Below are 17,952 nucleotides of genomic sequence, written 5' to 3'. Positions count from 1 at the left end.
AAGAATTCAACAGGATCTTTACCAATTGGGCCAGTGGGCCGATGAATGGCAGATGGAGTTTAATTTGGATAAATGTGAGGTGATGCATTTTGGTAGATCAATTCAGGGCCAGACCTAGTCAGTTAGTGGGAGGGAGTTGGGGAGAGTTACAGAAGAAAGAGATGTAGGAATACAGGGTCATAGCTCCTTGAAGGTGGAGTCGCAGGTGGACAGGGTGGTGAAGAAGGCATTCAGCATGCCAGGTTTTATTGGTCAGAATATTGAATACAGGAGTTGGGACATCTTGTTGAAGTTGTACAAGACATTGGTAAGACCACACATGGAATACGGTGTTCCGTTCTGGACGCCCTATTATAGAAAGGAGATTGTTAAACCAGAAAAAGTGCAGAAGAGATTGACGAGGATGCTACCAGGACTTGATGGTCTGAGTTATAAGGAGAGTTATAAAGCTGGGACTTTTTTCCCTGGAGCGTAGGAGGTTTAGGGGTGATCTTATAGAGGTCTATAAAATAATGAGGAGCAGCGATAAGGTAGATAGTCAACATCTTTTCCCAAAGATAGAGGAGTCTAGTACTAGAGGCCATGGATTTAAGGTGAGTGGAGAGAGATACAAAAGAGACCAGAGGGGACATTTCTTCACACAGAGGTGGTGAGCATCTGGAATGGGCTGCCAGGGGCAGTGGAAGTGGCGGGTACAATTTTGTCCTTTAAAAAGCAGTTAGACAGTTACATGGGCAGGGTGGTATTGAGGCATATGGGCCAAATGCAGGCAAGTGGGACTAGCTTAGTGATAGAAACTGGGAGGCATGGACCAGCTGGGCTGAAGGGCCTGTTTCCATGCTGTAAATATCTATGACTCTATATATAAGTAAAGTCCTGTTTATGGGTCTTGGGAAGGAGATAGAAGTGAGTTGTACCGAGTTGGAGAACTATGAGTTGGGAAGCTATGAGAAATGACGAAACAATGGCTTGAAACAGTATGTGGTCTTGGTCTGGGGGAGGTCAAAAGGTGTTTAAAAAGCACCAGAGGTCACTGCATCCCATCTTCCAAAGCTGACTTGAAAACATTTTTAAAAATTAATTCATGCGATGTAGGTATCGCTGGGTAGGCCAGCATTTATTTGACTTATATCAGCATTTCTGCTCGCCAACATTGATGACCAGAAATGCACATCAAGTGAATTCACATTTCTGGGCTAGGCTTAATGAGGCCGAAGACTCAATTTTAATTGGGCCTGAGGCTGACCTGTATCAGAGCAGGGTTGGCTACTGCTTTTGAAAGTAGTACATTGTTAGATATCTGGTTGTCAGTCAGAGTGACACAAGATACAGTTTTAGGAACACTGTTGGCAACATTTTTTTTTAAAAATGGTTTAGCGGCAGGAACTATGCCAAATTTACAGACAAGATCAAATTTGGAGCAGTGGCAAATGATGATTATTAATGCCAACAGGTTCAAAAGGATTTTGGTAAACACAATAGGGAGATAAATGGTGATCCAAATCATAACAGGGAATTGTAAGATGATGAGATTTGATATAGAAGATTGATGTGGATATAAACTAAATGGGAACGTTCTCGGAGTAGGAAATCTTGAGGTTTTAGTGGACAAATTTTGTTTCTCTTGAAGGATGCGATAGATGTGTTTAATATGATGAAAGGATTGGGCACATTTGGATCGAAGTAACCCATGTACAGACTTTAAATATAAGGTATCGTATTTGCAAATTAAGAATAACTGAAGAAAATAAGGTATATAGGAGGAACCTTTATACTAAATGGGTGCTAAGCATATGTAACAGAGAAATGGCAGAGCTGGTGGAACAAGACATATTAATGAAATGCAAAAAATAAGAAAACAGTTTTTGTTAAGAAATGAACCAAAAGATACTGTGGAGAAGTGCACCAGATGGAGTGGTGTTTTCTCCTGCTTGAAACTGTCACTTTGAACCTTGTTTTGTAAGCTTAAGTCCATGGCAATTTCATTTACTGTACTTCAAACTAAAAATATGCCCCAATAACCCAGCAGCCTGACAGGTAACCACAGAGTGATTAGACCATCAGAATATGAAACAATGGGGGGGGGGGGGGGGGAATCTTGCATTCAAATGAAAACAGGTGTTTAATGAAATGAATGATTGAACTGTATGGAATGTATTTAGTTATACTTTCTGCATCAGTGTTCATTTGAACACAAAGCACAATTCCAATATGCCCTGCTACAATTATTCTTACATAGTGGAATGGAATTTTATTCCATTGCACTAATGTATTCCTGAGCTCATTTAAATATGTTTCCTTCACACTAATATGCATCTGAGCCTTTGATATTCAGTTGATGCTGGGTTTAACTGATTGTGCATGGAATAATGACAATGGCACCACTAAGTCAGTGTTCCTGGTCCTGGTCACTCCCTGCACTGTCCGGTGACTTCTGTGGGAATGTATCTAGGCTTTGGATAAGGACTGGTTTGGTTTTGCTGCACTCTTCACCTTCAAATTAAGTAGCCTGTAACGTACATTATTTGTACTCATACTGAAGCATGGCCACTTGAAATTTCAGGATCACTAGGGACCTGCAGTCCATGAAATAAGCACGGATGGAAAAGGAGGAAAAATAGGAGGGGAATTTTTTTGCAATTTTGTAAACGATGATTTAATATTACCTTGGCATTTCTCTGCAATTCTGGCATAGATCTTGGAGCTGGTGGCATCTGCAATGGCATATGAGCTCGATCAATGCTAAAGCCATTTAAGAACCAAGCACATTGCGTGAACCAAGTTTAAAAGGTACACTTGGGAAAACAAATAGGGATTAGCTGTATGTAAGTGCAACAACAGATGTTAACATTATTAACACCCATGACAAAAAAATTCCATACACATTACAGTTGTCCCACAGATAAAATCACAGTTGGTACATGATGCGTGATCAATTACACTCAAGATGAAGTGATTTCATAACTGAAGGCTTTAATCTACTAGAACTTGTTCCCCAGCAGCGTCGGTACAGAAAGTGAAGGCTGCTGGGATGGCACCATCTCTTATACTCCGCCTTCAGGGCGGAGCTACGTAATACAGCCAATGGTAGACTCCTGGGTCTAACCAATGGCCATCAGCCTCTCAGGTACCGCAATACCCGGTAGTACCACATTCATCCTCTGTTAAAAAAGCGTCCGGCGGGGGTGGTGGCCAGTGGTAACAGTCGCCTTTAACATGGTATGATCAGGTATGGAGGTACCGTGCTGTCGAGGATATTTACAAAGTTCACAGTTAAAGTCACAGTGAAGCAATCAGTCGATCAGGCGGCCTGGTCGTCCTTCTGGAGCGTCTGGGCTTCGGTGGTGATTCTGGTGGGGGTCCTAGTGGTTGCGATTCCGGGAGCGTGGTTTCGTCCTCCCTGGCAGCTTCTTCACCCTTAAGCGGCGGGGGGGGGGGGGGGGGGGGGGGGGGGGGGCCTGTAGGGGTGTCAGTGGGTGGACGGGCCTAGGCAGGAACGGCGGGAGTACTGACCCTCCAGTGAGGTGCTGTGGGGGGGGGGGGGCAATGGTTCGGGTGTGCGTGGGGTTCCAGCAGGCGCCAGGTCCCGAAGGGAGACTGTATCTTGCCGGCCGTCAGGGAACGCCATGTAGGCGTACTGGGGGTTAGCGTGCAGCGGTGGACCCTCTCGACCAACGGGTCCGACATGTGCGCCCGCACGTGCTTCCGAAGCAGGATGGATCCGGGTGTCGCTAGCCAGGTTGGGAGCGAGGTCCCGGAGGAGGACTTCCTGGGGAAAACAAGGAGACGTTCATGAGGTGTCTGATTTGTGGTTGAACAGAGCAGCGACCGGATGGCGTGGAGGGCCACCGGGAGGACTTCTTGCTAGCGGGAGACTGGGAGATTCCTGGACCGTAGGGCCAGTAGAACAGTCTTCCAGACCGTTCCGTTCTCCCTCTCTACCTGCCTGTTTCCCCGGGGATTGTAACTGGTCGTCCTGCTCGAGGTGATGCCCTTGCTGAGCAGGAATTGACGCAGCTCATCGCTCATAAAGGAGGACCCCTATCACTGTGTATGTACGCGGGGAAACCGAACAGTGTAAAGATACCCTGGAGGGCCTTGATGACGGTGGTTGTGGTCATGTCTGGGTAGGGGATGGCGAAAGGGAACCGGGAGTACTCGTCAATCACGTTCAGGAAATACGTGTTGCGGTCGGTGGAGAGGAGGGGGCCTTTGAAATCCATGCTGAGGCGTTCAAAGGGACGGGAAGCCTTTATCAGGTGCACCCTCTCTGGCCGGTAGAAGTGCGGTTTGCACTCCGTGCAGATTTGGCAGTCCCTGGTGACTGTCCTGACCTCCTCAATGGAGTAGGGGAGGTTGCGGGTCTTAATGAAGTGGAAAAAACGAGTGACCCCCGGGTGGCAGAGGTCCTCGTGGAGGGCTCTCAGGTGGTCCACTTGTGCAGTGGCACAAGTGCCGCGGGACAGGGCAGCAGGAGGCTAGTTTAGCTTCCCGGACGGTACAAGATCTCGGAATTGAAGATGGAGAGTTCTATCCTCCACCGCAAGATCTTGTCCTTTTTAATCTTGCCCCGCTGTGCGTTATCGAACATGAAGGCAACCGACCATTGGTCCATGAGGAGAGTGAATCTCCTGCCAGCCAGGTAATGCCTCCAATGTATCACAGCTTCTACTATGGCTTGTGCCTCTTTTTCAACCGAGGAATGGAGAATTTCGAAAGCATGGAGGGGTGAACAAAGCTTTCCGTGCTCCCAGAGTCAATCAGGCAAGTCGTCTCGTGGCCGTTGATGAAGACCATCGTTGTAGCTGTTGCGAGTGTCCGGGGTCGACTTTGGTCCAGTGTCACCGAGGCCAGATGAAGCAGTTGCGAGTTCTGATCGGGCAGCGTGTAGTCGGCCGAGCTGGGGGCCTGGGCCCCATCCAAGATGGCGTCACCCATGGGTCGCACATGGTGTCCGGGGAGGAAGAAGATGGCGGCGGCGATAGACAAAATGGCAGCGCCCAAGTGTCCAGCGTGGTGTCCGGGGGGCAAGATGGCCACGGCCGTGGGTCGCACGGGCGCTAGGATAGAGGGGTGGCGGTGAGCGCTGGGCGGTCGGGGGCTGAAGGGAGGGTTGCCGCGACAGTCCGGAGTTGCTGGAGACCGCGGCCACGGCGCGGGCCAGGCAGACCCCCACAAACTGGCCCTTCTTGCCGCACCCTTTGCAGGTAGCGGTGCGGGCCGGGCAGCGCGGGCGGGGATGATTCGCCTGCCCGCAGAAGAAATAGCGGGGCCCGGTGGTGTTAGCGGACCGCCTTGCAACGCAGGCCAGCTGGGTCAGGGGGAAGGTCTGTGGGGCTGCCGCTGCGGGGTGCCATGCAGCCCAGGGGGCCGCCACACGGTCGGGCGCATAGGACTGCGCGTTTTTGTAGGCAACGTCCATGGACCCTGGCAGGGCTCGTGCCTCTCTAAGTCCCAGGGTGTCCCTTTCTAGCAGTCTTCGGCGGATATCTGAGGAGCTCATACCTGCTACCAAATGCATCCCTGATTAAAAGTTCCGTGTGCTCGCTCCCTGAAACTTGTGGGCAGGCACAGCTTCGGCCCAGCACCAGTAGCGCCTGGTAGAAATCTTCCAACGATTCCCCGGGGCTTTGCCGTCTCGTAGCAAGCAGGTGACGTGCATAGACCTGATTTACAGGGCGGATATAATGTCCTGCCAACAGTTCGACCGCGGCATCATAGTTCTCCACCTCCTTGATAAGGGTGTAGATCCCAGGGCTGACCCTTGAGTGCAGGAGATGCATTTTCTGTCCCTCTGAGGGGGTGCCTCCGGCCGTCTCCAAGTAGCCTTTAAAGCACGCCAGCCAGTGTTTAAATATTGCAGCCGAGTTATCCGCGTGGGGGCTGAGTTGAAGGCACTCCGGTTTGATTCGGAGATTCATCCTTCCAGCTTAAATCTAGTAGATTAAATTGATGCGCAATCAATTACACTCAAGACGAAGTGATTTCATAACTGAAGGCTTAATCTACTAGAACTTGTTCCCCAGCAGCTTCGGTACAGAAAGTGAAGGCTGCAGGGACGGCACCATCTCTTATACTCCGCCTTCAGGGCGGAGCTACGTAATACAGCCAATGGTAGACTCCTGGGTCTAACCAATGGTCATCAGCCTCTCAGGTACCGCAATACCTGGTACTACCACAGTACATAACTATGACCATGGGATAAATATAACAGATGGGAGGATGCATTATTATCCCCGATCAAGCGCCAGAATGTGGCGACTAGGGGCTTTTCACAGTAACTTCATTGAAGCCTACTTATGACAATAAGCGATTATAATTAGGGGCTGGTTTAGCATAGTGGGCTAAAAAGCTGGCTTGTAATGCAGAACAAGGCCAGCAGCGTGGGTTCAATTCCCATACCAGCCTCCCCGAACAGGCACCGGAATGTGGCGACTAGGAGCTTTCACAGTAACTTCATTGAAGCCTACATGTGACAATAAGCGATTCTTCTTCTTATTATTAATAAGAAATCTGACCTGAAGCACTGGTTTCCACAATCAGTGTACTGATCTGAAGTCTGAATTTACTTCTAAGGATGTGCTCAAATCTTACGCAAAGGTTTGCTCTGGGAAATCTGTCTTGCTACTCGCAGCCACACAGAGTGATGAACGAGACAGTGGTTCTGGTGAAAGCAAAACATTTCAATTACCACAGATTTGAGTCTCTACCTTCTAGACCCACGACTGTAATCTGGGATTGTCATTTCAATCAATGCTGCTAGATTTGGTGAACTGGTCTTGGTTCTAATTTTGTAACAGTTTCATGGTTGAGTTCTGATTTGTGAAATAAGATGGTGTATATATAAATACCACAAATAATCTGCACAAACTATTCTTTGAAGAAAAGTTGTGGCCATTCCAATAAAGACAAGCGAGCAGGAGTTTCTGTGAGATAGCTTTGGTCCTTCAATGCAATTTGCCTAAATTTGGCCAACTCAACTATCATGATCAGGTGAGGAGGAGTACAATTGCTCTTCTCTTTTCCTACTCCTGATTTGACCACAACAGGTTTTTAAAAATGGATAGTCGGGCTTTTCTGGCTCTAACACCGTGGGCAACGGTGTGGGTCGGACAGGAAAATTTGGAGAACAATTCACTTTTAATGGATCTCCAAATATTCCCATCCCATTGGTGGCGATGCCCACCAGTGTTGGGGTTGGAAAATACCACCCAGAATGCTTGTCAATTCAGTTAGTTTTTAACCGTTTGTGCGCTGTGACTGTAAAATATATAAACGGACAGATTTCCTTGTAGGTTTTGAAAAAAAAAAGAGAATAGCTTTTGTGATGAATGGCGGACGTCTTTATCTATATTGTATTATGTGTCTGTTGCCATCATGTTATTAAAATAGCTTTATAATTTTACAGTACCCAATTCATTTTTTCCAATTAAGGGGCAATTTAGCATGTCCAATCCACCTACCCTGCACATCTTTGGGTTGTGGGGGCGAAACCCACGCAAACACGGGGAGAATATGCAAACTCCACACGGACAGTGACCCAGAGCCTGGATCGAACCTGGGACCTCGGCGCCATGAGGCAGCAATGCTAACCACTGCGCCCACCGTGCTGCTCATGTTGCTAAAATAACTTAGGTTAAGGTATCCAGATTATATATCTACTGAAGCTGTGGTGGAGGAGTTAACAGCTAGACAGGCTGTGATGTCACTAATGGGAGGGGCTGGGTCTGTTTTTAGTTTTGTTTTCAACCCTGCCCTGTGTCTGTTGGTTTTAGTTTCATTTTGAGTTTTGCTCTGGTTTCTGAGGAAAGGAGGTGTATTTCTCAGACTGATTTCTGAAAGCTTCTCTCTCAAGGACAAATAATCCGATAGTGTCAACTATATTAATAGGTGGCATTTGACCCGTGTGTGTGAATTTTGCTTAATTGAAGATTTAGAAGTAAATGGGGGAGTAAGCTCAAAGACCTTTATTTTTCTTGTAAGAACTGTTTAGCTGTTAATTGAAAAGCTACTTTTTTCCTTGGATGTTAATGGAGTTATTCATGTATTAATAATAAAGTTTGTTTTAATATAAAATATCCCTAGTTGTCAGTGGAATCACTCCTGGAGTGAAGAATCCTTTTCTCACAGTTTACAAATCAAAACATTGTTAAAGATCTCCAGTTGTCAGTGGAATCACTCCTTGAGCGAAGTATCATTTCCTCACATTTTACCAATTGAAAAGTTGTTGGGGGTCTCGTCCAGTTTCCTAATATAAATTGGGGGTCTGGTCTAGATACTGTAAGAAAAATTGGGGGTTCGTCCAGGATACCATAACAGAAATTGGGGCCTCTTGCCAGGATTAAAAACAATAATTCCTAGTTTGTCATGGATTATTAAATTTACGAACAGTGAGTGTGAAGAACTGGTGCTTTCTTTCGGGTAAGGAATTTGGTTAGTTTAAATAGGGAGTGTCTTGTAAATAGCTCTTTCCACGGCTATGAATTTCCTGGGTGTGAAAGAGGTCGCTCGGAGTGGTTTACAAATAGTGGTTAAAACAAAGCTTTTGGATTTGACGAACAAGCTGCAGTTGGCTTTACCAAGAGAGGTAAGGAAGGCAGAGATAATTAAAGCAATAGATCAGCATTTAAATTTGCCAGAGACACAGTCTGAAGCATTGGAATTGGCTAAAATTCAATTACAAATGAAACAGCTTGAATTAGAAGAAAAATAAAAAGAGAGAAAGGCAATGGAAGAAGCAAAAGAAAGAAAGAGATACAATGGCAAGAGAAAAGAGTAAAGAAAGAGAATTTGAACTTCGCAAAATGGAAATGAAATAAAGGGAGTTAGAAAAGAAAAATGAATATCAACTTTAAATGTTGGAATTAAAGACAGGTAGTGAGGAAAGTCCACAGAAAGAATTAACACTTCCTAGTCAAAGCCTAGTGGGGATGTGTTTAAATATATTTAAGGGCAGCCACTCTCGCTCACCTCTGGCATTCAGTTCGTTTTTCCATGTTTGAACCAAGGCTGTAATAAGGTCAGGAGCTGAGTAAATCTGGCGGAACTCAAATTGAGCATCCATGAGCAGGTTATTGCTGAGTTAAGTGTCACCTTTAACACTGTTTATGACTCCTTCCATAACTTTGCTGATGACGGAGAGTAAACTGATAGGGCGGTAATTGGCTGGGTTGCATTCGTCCTGTTTCTTGTATACAGGACACACCTTAGCAATTTTCCACATTGTCACGTTGATGCCTGTGTTCTAGCTGTACTGGAACAGCTTGGCCACGAATGCAGCAAGTTCTGGAGCACAAGTCTTCAGTGCTATTGCCGGAATATTTTCAAGGTCCATGGCCTTTGCAGTACCCAGTGCCTTCAGCCGTTTCTTGATATCACGTGGAGTGAATCGTATTGGCTGAAGACTGACATCTGGGATGCTGGGGATGTCTGGAGGAGCCGGAGATGGATCATCCACTTGGGCGCTTCTGGCTGAAGATTGTTGTGAATGCTTCAGCCTTGCCTTTTTCACATATGTGCCGGGCTCCTCCATCATTGAGGATGGAGTTACTTGTGGAGCCTCCTCCTCCAGTGAGTTGTTTAATTGTCCATTACCATTCATGACTGGATGTTGCAGGACTGCAAAGCTTAGATCTGATGCGTTCATAGTAGAATCGTTTAGCTTTGTCTATTACTTGTTACTTATGCTGTTTCGCACACAAGTAGTTCCGTGTTATATCTTCACCAGGTTGACACCCATTTTTAGGTATGCCTGGATTGCTCCTGACATGCTCTCTTGTACTCTTCATTGAACCATGGTTGATCCCATGACTTGGTGGTAATGGTAGACATGGGGATATGACGGGCCATGAGGTCGCAGATTGTGCTTGAGTACACTTCTGCTGCTGCTGATGGCCCACAGCGCCTCATGGATGCCCAGTCGAGCTGCTAGATCTGGTCAAAGTCAATCTTATTGAGCACGGTGTTAGTGCCACACAACACGATGGAGGGTATCCGCAATGTGAGACAAGACTTTATCCCCATAAAGACTATGCAGTGGTCACTTCTACTGATACTGTCCTGGACAGATGCACCTACAGCAAGCAGGTGGGTGAGGATGAGGTCAAGTATGTTTTCCCCTCTTGTTGGTTTCCTCACCACCTGCTGCATTCCAGTCTAGCAATTATGGCTTTAGGACCCGGCTAGCTCAGTCTGTGGTGGTACTACCAAGCCACTCTTGGTGATGGACATTGAGGTCCCCCACCCACAGTACAATCTGTGTCCTTGCCACCCTCCATGCTTTCTCCAAGTGATGTTCAACTTGTACTGATTCATCAGCTGAATGGTATGTGGTAAAGAGCAGGAGGTTTCCTTGCCCATGTTTAACCTGAAGTCATGAGACTTCATGGGTCCAGAGTCGATGTTGAGGACACTTAGGGCAACTCCCTCCTGGCTGTATACCACTGTGCCGCCACCTCTGCTGGGTCTGTCTTGCCGGTGAGATAGGACACTCAGGACATTGCCTGTAAGGTATAATTCTGTGAGTATGACTGTGTCAGGCTTTTGCATGACTAGCCTGTGACACAGCTCTCCCGACTCTGGCACAAGCCTTCTGACGTTAGTTAGGCGGACTTTGCACGGTCAACAGGGGTGACTTTGCCATTGTCATTTCCAGTGCCTGGGCCAATACCGTCTTGTTTAATTCCTTTTATTATTTGATACAAATGCCAAGTAAAAGGAAAAGCCATGCCAGATAGAAGGAAAATTCAGCGTGTCATGGTAGTATGCTCAAAATGTACTTTGATAGAGAAGGAAAGCAGACGAAGGAGAATGTGTTAGTCATTATAACTCAAGAAGAAGAGATAAATCCAGACAATTCTGGATTTGACATTTCTCAAATTAGATTGGAGAATGAGGAAGTAATATGAAATTTGAGTAAATTACTTAGTTACCTTCCGGACAAAAGCCAAAGTGATCCGAAAGAATTATTTCAGTCAAATAGAGCTTTATGTGGAACCAAACTAGGGAGTACAAAAATAATTATACATGATGTAGATATAGGAAATTCTATTCCAATCAAGCAACATCTCAATCCACTAAAGTTAGCATCAGTTGAAAAGGAGGTTGAATGCATGCTTAAGAATGATATAATTGAAGTGAGTTGCAACGATTGGAGCCCACCTATTGTGATGGTACGAAAACCGGATGGAACACAATGATTGTGTGTGGACTATAGAAAAGTCAATGCAGCTGTGAAGTCAGACTCATATCCCTATCCTCCTTTGGGAGACTGTATTGAAAAGATGGGGAAAGCAAATTTTATTTCCAAACTTGACTTACTTAAAGGATACTGGCAAGTACCTTTATCAGAAAGGGCAAAGGAAGTTTCGGCTTTTGGAACGCCAAATCGTCTGTATCAGTTTGAAGTTGTGTCATTTGGAATGAAGAATGCGCCAGCAACATTCCAAAGACTGACCAACAAGGTCATTTCTGGACTAAGGAATTGTGCAGTGTACATAGACAATCTGGTGGTGTTCAGTCAAGTGTGGAAGGAGCATTTATTTGGAACACTTAAAGCAAATGTTCAATCAACTACAGGAGGCTGGCTTGGTGGTAAACTTGGCTAAAAGTAAATTTGCAAAAGCCCAAGTCACGTCCTTAGGCCACACTATTGGACATGAACAGATGGCCCCATGGATTTGAAAACAAAAGCTACTGTGGAGTTCCCATACCATGAATGAGAAAGAGAAGTTCTGAAATTCCTAGGCATGTGTAATTTCTACTGGAAATTCATGCCAAATTTTAGCAGTGTGTTTCTGAAAAAACACAGGAAATTCTATTGGATGTCAATGTCAGGAGGCATTTGACAATCTGAAAACAGTTAACCACCGGACCAGTTTTGGTGACACCAAATTATGCCAAGCAATTTAAAGTGGCAAATGATGCAAGTGACGTGCGTATTGGTGCTGTACTGTTACAAGATGATGACAACAGGATAGAAAGAACTTGTTGGTTATTTTTCCAAAAAATTAAATATTCATCAAAAGAAATATTCAACCATCAAGAGGGCGACATTGTGTTTGGCATTGGATTGCAACGTTTTGATATTTATGTTGCCAGCAATTCATCTGAGACAATTGTTTATACAGACCATAATCCATTAAAGATTCTGGAAAGTTTAAAAATCAAAATGCAAGAATATTTAGATGGAATTTATTGCGACAATCATTTGACTTGAAAATTGTACATGTAGCAGGAAGAGTAAACGTGATTGCAGATGCATTGTCACGACTTTGAGATATAAGAAAGATTGAACGTTCAAAGTTGAAAATAAAGACTGAAATGGATGATAATAATTGTTTAAATTTGCATGCCTAAATATAAAAATTTATGTTTCTTATAGAGAATTAATAGTTTTTAAAGTTCAAAAGGCCTTGGGAGAATGAAACCATCTTTTATATTGCGGATGTATTTTTTAAGGGGGAGGTATGATGAATGTAGGACATTTATATATAGTATATTGCAGTCATGTTATTAAAATATTAAAATAACTTAAGTTGACATATCCAGATTATATCTGCTAAAGCTGTGATTAAGGGGTTATCAGTCAGCAGGCTGTGATGTCACTCATGGGAGGGGCTGGGTCTGTTTTTAGTTTTGTTTTCAGCCCTGCCCTGTGTCTGTTGTTTTTAGTTTCATTTAGAGTCCTGCTCTGGTTTCTGAGGAAAGGAGGTGTATTTCTCAGACTGACCTCTGAAAGCTTCTCTCCCAAGGACTTTGGGCATACATCTGTGAACCACAGAGTGTTAACTGTCTTAATAAGTGGCATTTTATCTGTGTGTGAATTTTGCTCAATTGAAAGTTTAGAAGTAGGTGGGGAAGTAATCTCAAAAATCTTTCTTTACTTTTTTGTAAGAACTGTTTAACTGTGAATTGAAAAGCTGTTTTTCCCGTGGATGTTAACGGGATTAATCCCGTGTTAATATAAAGTTTGTTTTAATATAAAAGATCCCCAGTTGTTAGTGGAATCACTCCTGGAGTGAAGTACCCTTTCCTCACAGTTTATAAATCAAAAAATTGTTGGCCTCTCACTGGGTTTCCTAATATAAATTAGGGGCCTGATACGAGCACTGTAGCACTATTCTTGTACTTAATACCTCGTCTAAAAATAAATAATTAAAATAAACTGATTTATTCACACACATTCAAGAGTTCACATTCACCCATACACAGAAATAAGTTACAAAGTGGGAGGATAGGTTAAGCAGTTTTTTTAAACAACAAAAAAAGTCAGTTTGAGGCAGATTCAGTTAGATTGATGACTTGTGTGGTTTCAGGCTGATCCTGGTGCTCTTTCCAAATTTGGGGGTGGACAATTTAAAGGTGTTACTGAACAGCTTCTATTTGGTCTCCTGAAGTTAGCAGCCGCTGGTTTGAATCTTGATACATGGATGGTCAAAGAACAGGCAAGGCTCAAACCCCCAGGTTGGATGGAGAGTGTGAGAGAATACCCACTCAGCGTTATGCTTCTTGTGTTCTATGATCTGGAGAATCACTGTTTCACAAGACACATGATCCCCTGTCACCAACAAATAGTTACACAGCACGATCATAGCAAGTTTATTACAAGTCAATGGTTCAGACATAATTGGACTGTGGCTGCAAGAGTTTCCTTCTCATCCAGGGTTTATTGGTCAAAGTTCTATTGTGTCTAATGGTTTGTTCCCCACCACGTTGGATACAGAGGTGATTGGATGTTTTGTGGATAGGAGATAGGCCAATTCACATTCCTGTCAGTGATTGTCTCTGATGGGTTATTCTAGATGATTTTGCTCCTTTATATGTAATTTTCAGGATATCGGTATGTTAATGTTTGGCTATCTTAGAAACCTCTGTTTTAAGCAATTGAAAAGCTATTGCGCAGTCTTTTAAAACTCAACTTGTGGTTTCAGCCAATTTGATACATTAATTCATTTTTGATGTAAATCTTCGCTTGATAATACAGCAAAGAAATAAGAATTTCAAGTACACTTAACATCCATTGCAAATTGAGATTCAGCAATCTTTTACACCTATTCAAAAAAATATTCTGGTTGCTACGTCTGTCCACTAAACTAACCATGCCATGTGAGTTTGCACGTCTATGAGAAGGCTCTTAAAATAAAATATTTGTTTCAGATGCAAGGGCATGAATAGACATATTTGAAACATTTAAACTTTTTAACTTACTGAGAAATTGACTGTTAAATAAATAAATAGCAAATGATTTTCTAATTATTTTGAAGCCACGTTGATTAAAATTATTAAACTGGGTTATATTCAGGTTGAGGACTAGCTACACTGGTTACATTGATTATTTTTTGTGATAAATCTTTTAAGTTGTGTTAATAAAACTGCACCAGATTAGCACTCTTAAATGTATCAAAGAATATTATTTTAATGCAAATGTTGAAAAATGTTCTACGACATTGCCTGATTGTGCTTGCTTGCTCTTGGAGGAGAAAGACTCTTGCAACAGACAAATGGGTTTCAGCAAAGACAATTTCTCAAAACTAGCACATTTGCGTGTGGATTGCTGATTGCATGCAAAGAGTAAACTGTTGACCAGTTGCACCTGATAGCAGGGGAACGTTCAGATTGAAACTGTTTCCATGGAGGCTAGAAGAGCTTAAGGAGAAGAATGTGTCAGATAGCAGAGAAGCAAGGGGACTACTTCACAATGGATGTATCTATCCCTGATTGGCTTTGAACCCAACCATGCGGTATTTTCAGTGCATTCTGGCGCTAATAGTATTTGACACTACTGTACAATAAGGGTTGGCAAAAAGTGATTAAATGTATTCCTAGATGTGCCATTACATTACTTAAGCCCATGCTCCAGCCATTAGTTGGCCAAGACATCCATCCTTGTGGCATACTACCTTCCTATGCCAATTGGAAAGCAAAAGACTCAGTACCCAATTGGTTGATGCTTGACAGTCAGCTAAAAATCTCCCCCTCTCCCTACCACCGTCCACCATTTTTAATATCCTTGAAGCTGATAAAGAGAAATATTCAAAGAAAGTAATAAAAAAATCCATCTTCTTTAATGTCTGATGATGTGCAGCAGATTCATTATTTCCTATTCCTGGAGACTGCAGGCCAATCCTGGAGGGTTGAAAATCCTAGTGTACAAGTGCAATGTCTCCACAGAATGGATTTCTTTCATGCAGAAAGTACAGTTGAACGGTGAAAGGAATTTGAACCTGAAGACAGGGTTGGCCTTGATGCTGAAGCAAAGCTTTCCAAAGCAGGGAGCCTCATTTTGTTAAGCATCCCGATTGAGATTTGAACTTATCTCTGCATTTATGCTGCACTTGAGCTTTTCACTGGTGCGGAATAAATGGCTGTGCAAGATGCTGAAGCTATCCTGTTTTTACTGTAAGTTGCAAACTTGAGCAACTATAAGATTTTGAGGTTTCAAATTGTAACAGAAATCGTTCTTACTATTCATGGAGCAGTTTACATCAGATCTGCAAACAGTGGGGCAGCACGGTGGCGCAGTGGGTTAGCCCTGCAGCCTCACGGCGCCGTGGTCCCAGGTTCGATCCCGGCTCTGGATCACTGTCCATGTTTGGACATTCTCCCCGTGTTTGTGTGGGTTTCGCCCCCACAACCCAAAGATGTGCAGGGTAGGTGGATTGGCCATGTTAAATTGCCCCTTAATTGGAAAAAATTAATTGGGTACTCTAAATTTATTTTTAAAAAAAGATCTGCAAACAGTGGGAGCTAGAAATAGATTCAGGCATAGCTGGGCCAGATTCAGAACTATTTTGCATCTAGCGATCCTCATAGTTGGTATAAATAAGCTCTTGGCACACATCAGTCATCCTATCGATTAAGAAAAAATAAGGTTAGCATTATGGGAAACATCTGGAGGAATGCTGCTTGCCACTCAAATGTGTTTCCTTCAGTTTTGGAAAGCTTATGCTTCACATTTTTATTTATTTTTTCAGAGATACAGGGAATGGAAATTTTAATCTTCACTATTTGGATTATAGTCCAGTGGATGATTATGCACTCATCTGTCTCATTGATCCAAAGTTCATTTGCAAAACCATCTGCATCCATGGTCTTCAACAATAGCATACCGGAAAAGAAACGTAATTACCACTCGCAAGTACATGCATTTGACCCTCCTTAAAATGAGACAAAAAATGTGTTTTTAGTAGCTCAATTTTAAACAGGGATATCAAGTGTACAATATTAGATCAGGAACTAGTCAAATGAATGGTTTGATTTCATTTCATAGTTGAATTAGTTTTAATTTATTAAGTGGGATAAATTCCTACGAGCTGTTAATGAATGGAGAACATTTTCCTTAACAAATAGGCAATTGATGTCACTCCACACTATAAATACACTGCATGGGCTCCTTTAGCACACTACTTCTTAATTTAGAAAATACCAAAATCATGTTGTCTTTCAATAACTTTCTTGGTGTTAGGGTCAATTTCCAAAAATATAGCTATCCATTTGCTGTTAATACCTACCATATGTCTCTGATATATTTCATAGAATAATAGAATCCCTACAGTTTAGAAGGAAACCATCCACATCGAGCCCTTGGAAAGAGCACCCTACTTCAGCCCATACCTCCATCGTATTCCCAAAACCCAGTAACCCCATCTAACCTTTTGACACTAAGGGCAATTTATCATGGCCAATCCAACTAACCTGCACATCTTTGGACTGTAGGAAGAAACCGGAGCACCCGGAGGAAACCCAATAAAACAGGTCATTTAAATCCTAAATATGAGCAATTCAGACAAAAATCTTTACAGAAAGAAATGGAAAACTTATATTCATATAACATTGTAAGAATTTTTTCAGAATAATCTGAAGGCATTTCAACACAATGAATAATTTAAAGTATATTGACTGTTACTCTTTAGGCAAAATCTCAACCATTTTGCACACAGCAATTTCACAAACAGCAGTTGGATGAAAAACCAGTTTAAATGTTTTAAATAATAAATAAACATATGATTGATGCCATATTTTGTGTGAAGCATTATTCTGAGTGAACTATAAACTAATTTACTTACATTTAATATTATCATCACAACCCTTGACATGTCAGCATCACATTAAGAGTTATCCAAATCTATACTCACATCATGCTGTATTGATGAAAAAATAGACAAGTGTGCGATTTTCCAAAACCATTGAACCCAGCGGCAATCCCATTGCGCTGAGTGCATAGTGAGAGAGGCCCAAAACATGTTTCATGTTGAGACACGAACAATACACCCGACCCGCTACTCTCACGTGATCTGGAGCATTCCTCACTAGGAGTGATCCAGATAATCATACCTATATGAGCTATTAGGCTGATTTAAATATGCAACACCTGTTTGAGGCCGCATGATGAATCATCTCATGCATACAAAATAGTTCCTGCAGCGGACTCCCCAATACGCGAGGCCACTCCATTGAGAGATGTGCAAGAAGAGTAGATGGATACATCTACATGCAGTTCTACAATTCTACAATGACAGACGAAACATACATCATCCTATCAGACGAGGATGAGCCATTAAATCAAGACGACCCATACATCCTCATATCAAGTGAGAATGAGCCATCAATTGGGGCTCAAACACAAAATGAAGGAGCAGCACTCAACGATGGGGATGTTGGCCCAGCCCAGGCACCAGAGGGTGAAGCTTTGCAGACTGCTCCTGAGGTTGCAGACGTGACCGCAGTCATCCAAAAGTATGCCGACACTGGACGTTTCACCAGGTGATGGACATGCAACTCAGCGTGTGGACACAACCATGGATCAAACAAAATGCATTGGTCCAGCAAAGGCTCTGAAAGCAGTTATGGTGGCAGAAGAGCCAGGGTCAGCCTGCTCAGCAGACAAGCCACAAACAAATAGTCCCAAGGCGCAGTCCAGTGGCATGACGGGTGCCACCAAAGCAAAAAAGA

The 17,952-nt window shown here is 43.3% G+C and overlaps 1 protein-coding gene across 2 annotated transcripts in view; it reads right to left on the bottom strand.

Annotated features, from left to right (window-relative positions):
• Window positions 1-17,952, bottom strand: part of tenm4 (teneurin transmembrane protein 4) — a 3,407,721-nt gene that overhangs the window by 948,149 nt on the left and 2,441,620 nt on the right. The window lies entirely within an intron of this gene.

Source organism: Scyliorhinus torazame, chromosome 15, assembly GCF_047496885.1.
Source record: "Scyliorhinus torazame isolate Kashiwa2021f chromosome 15, sScyTor2.1, whole genome shotgun sequence".
NCBI lineage: Eukaryota > Metazoa > Chordata > Chondrichthyes > Carcharhiniformes > Scyliorhinidae > Scyliorhinus > Scyliorhinus torazame.
Note: the sequence above shows the minus strand (reverse complement) of the source record. Positions and strands in the feature narration are given on the sequence as shown.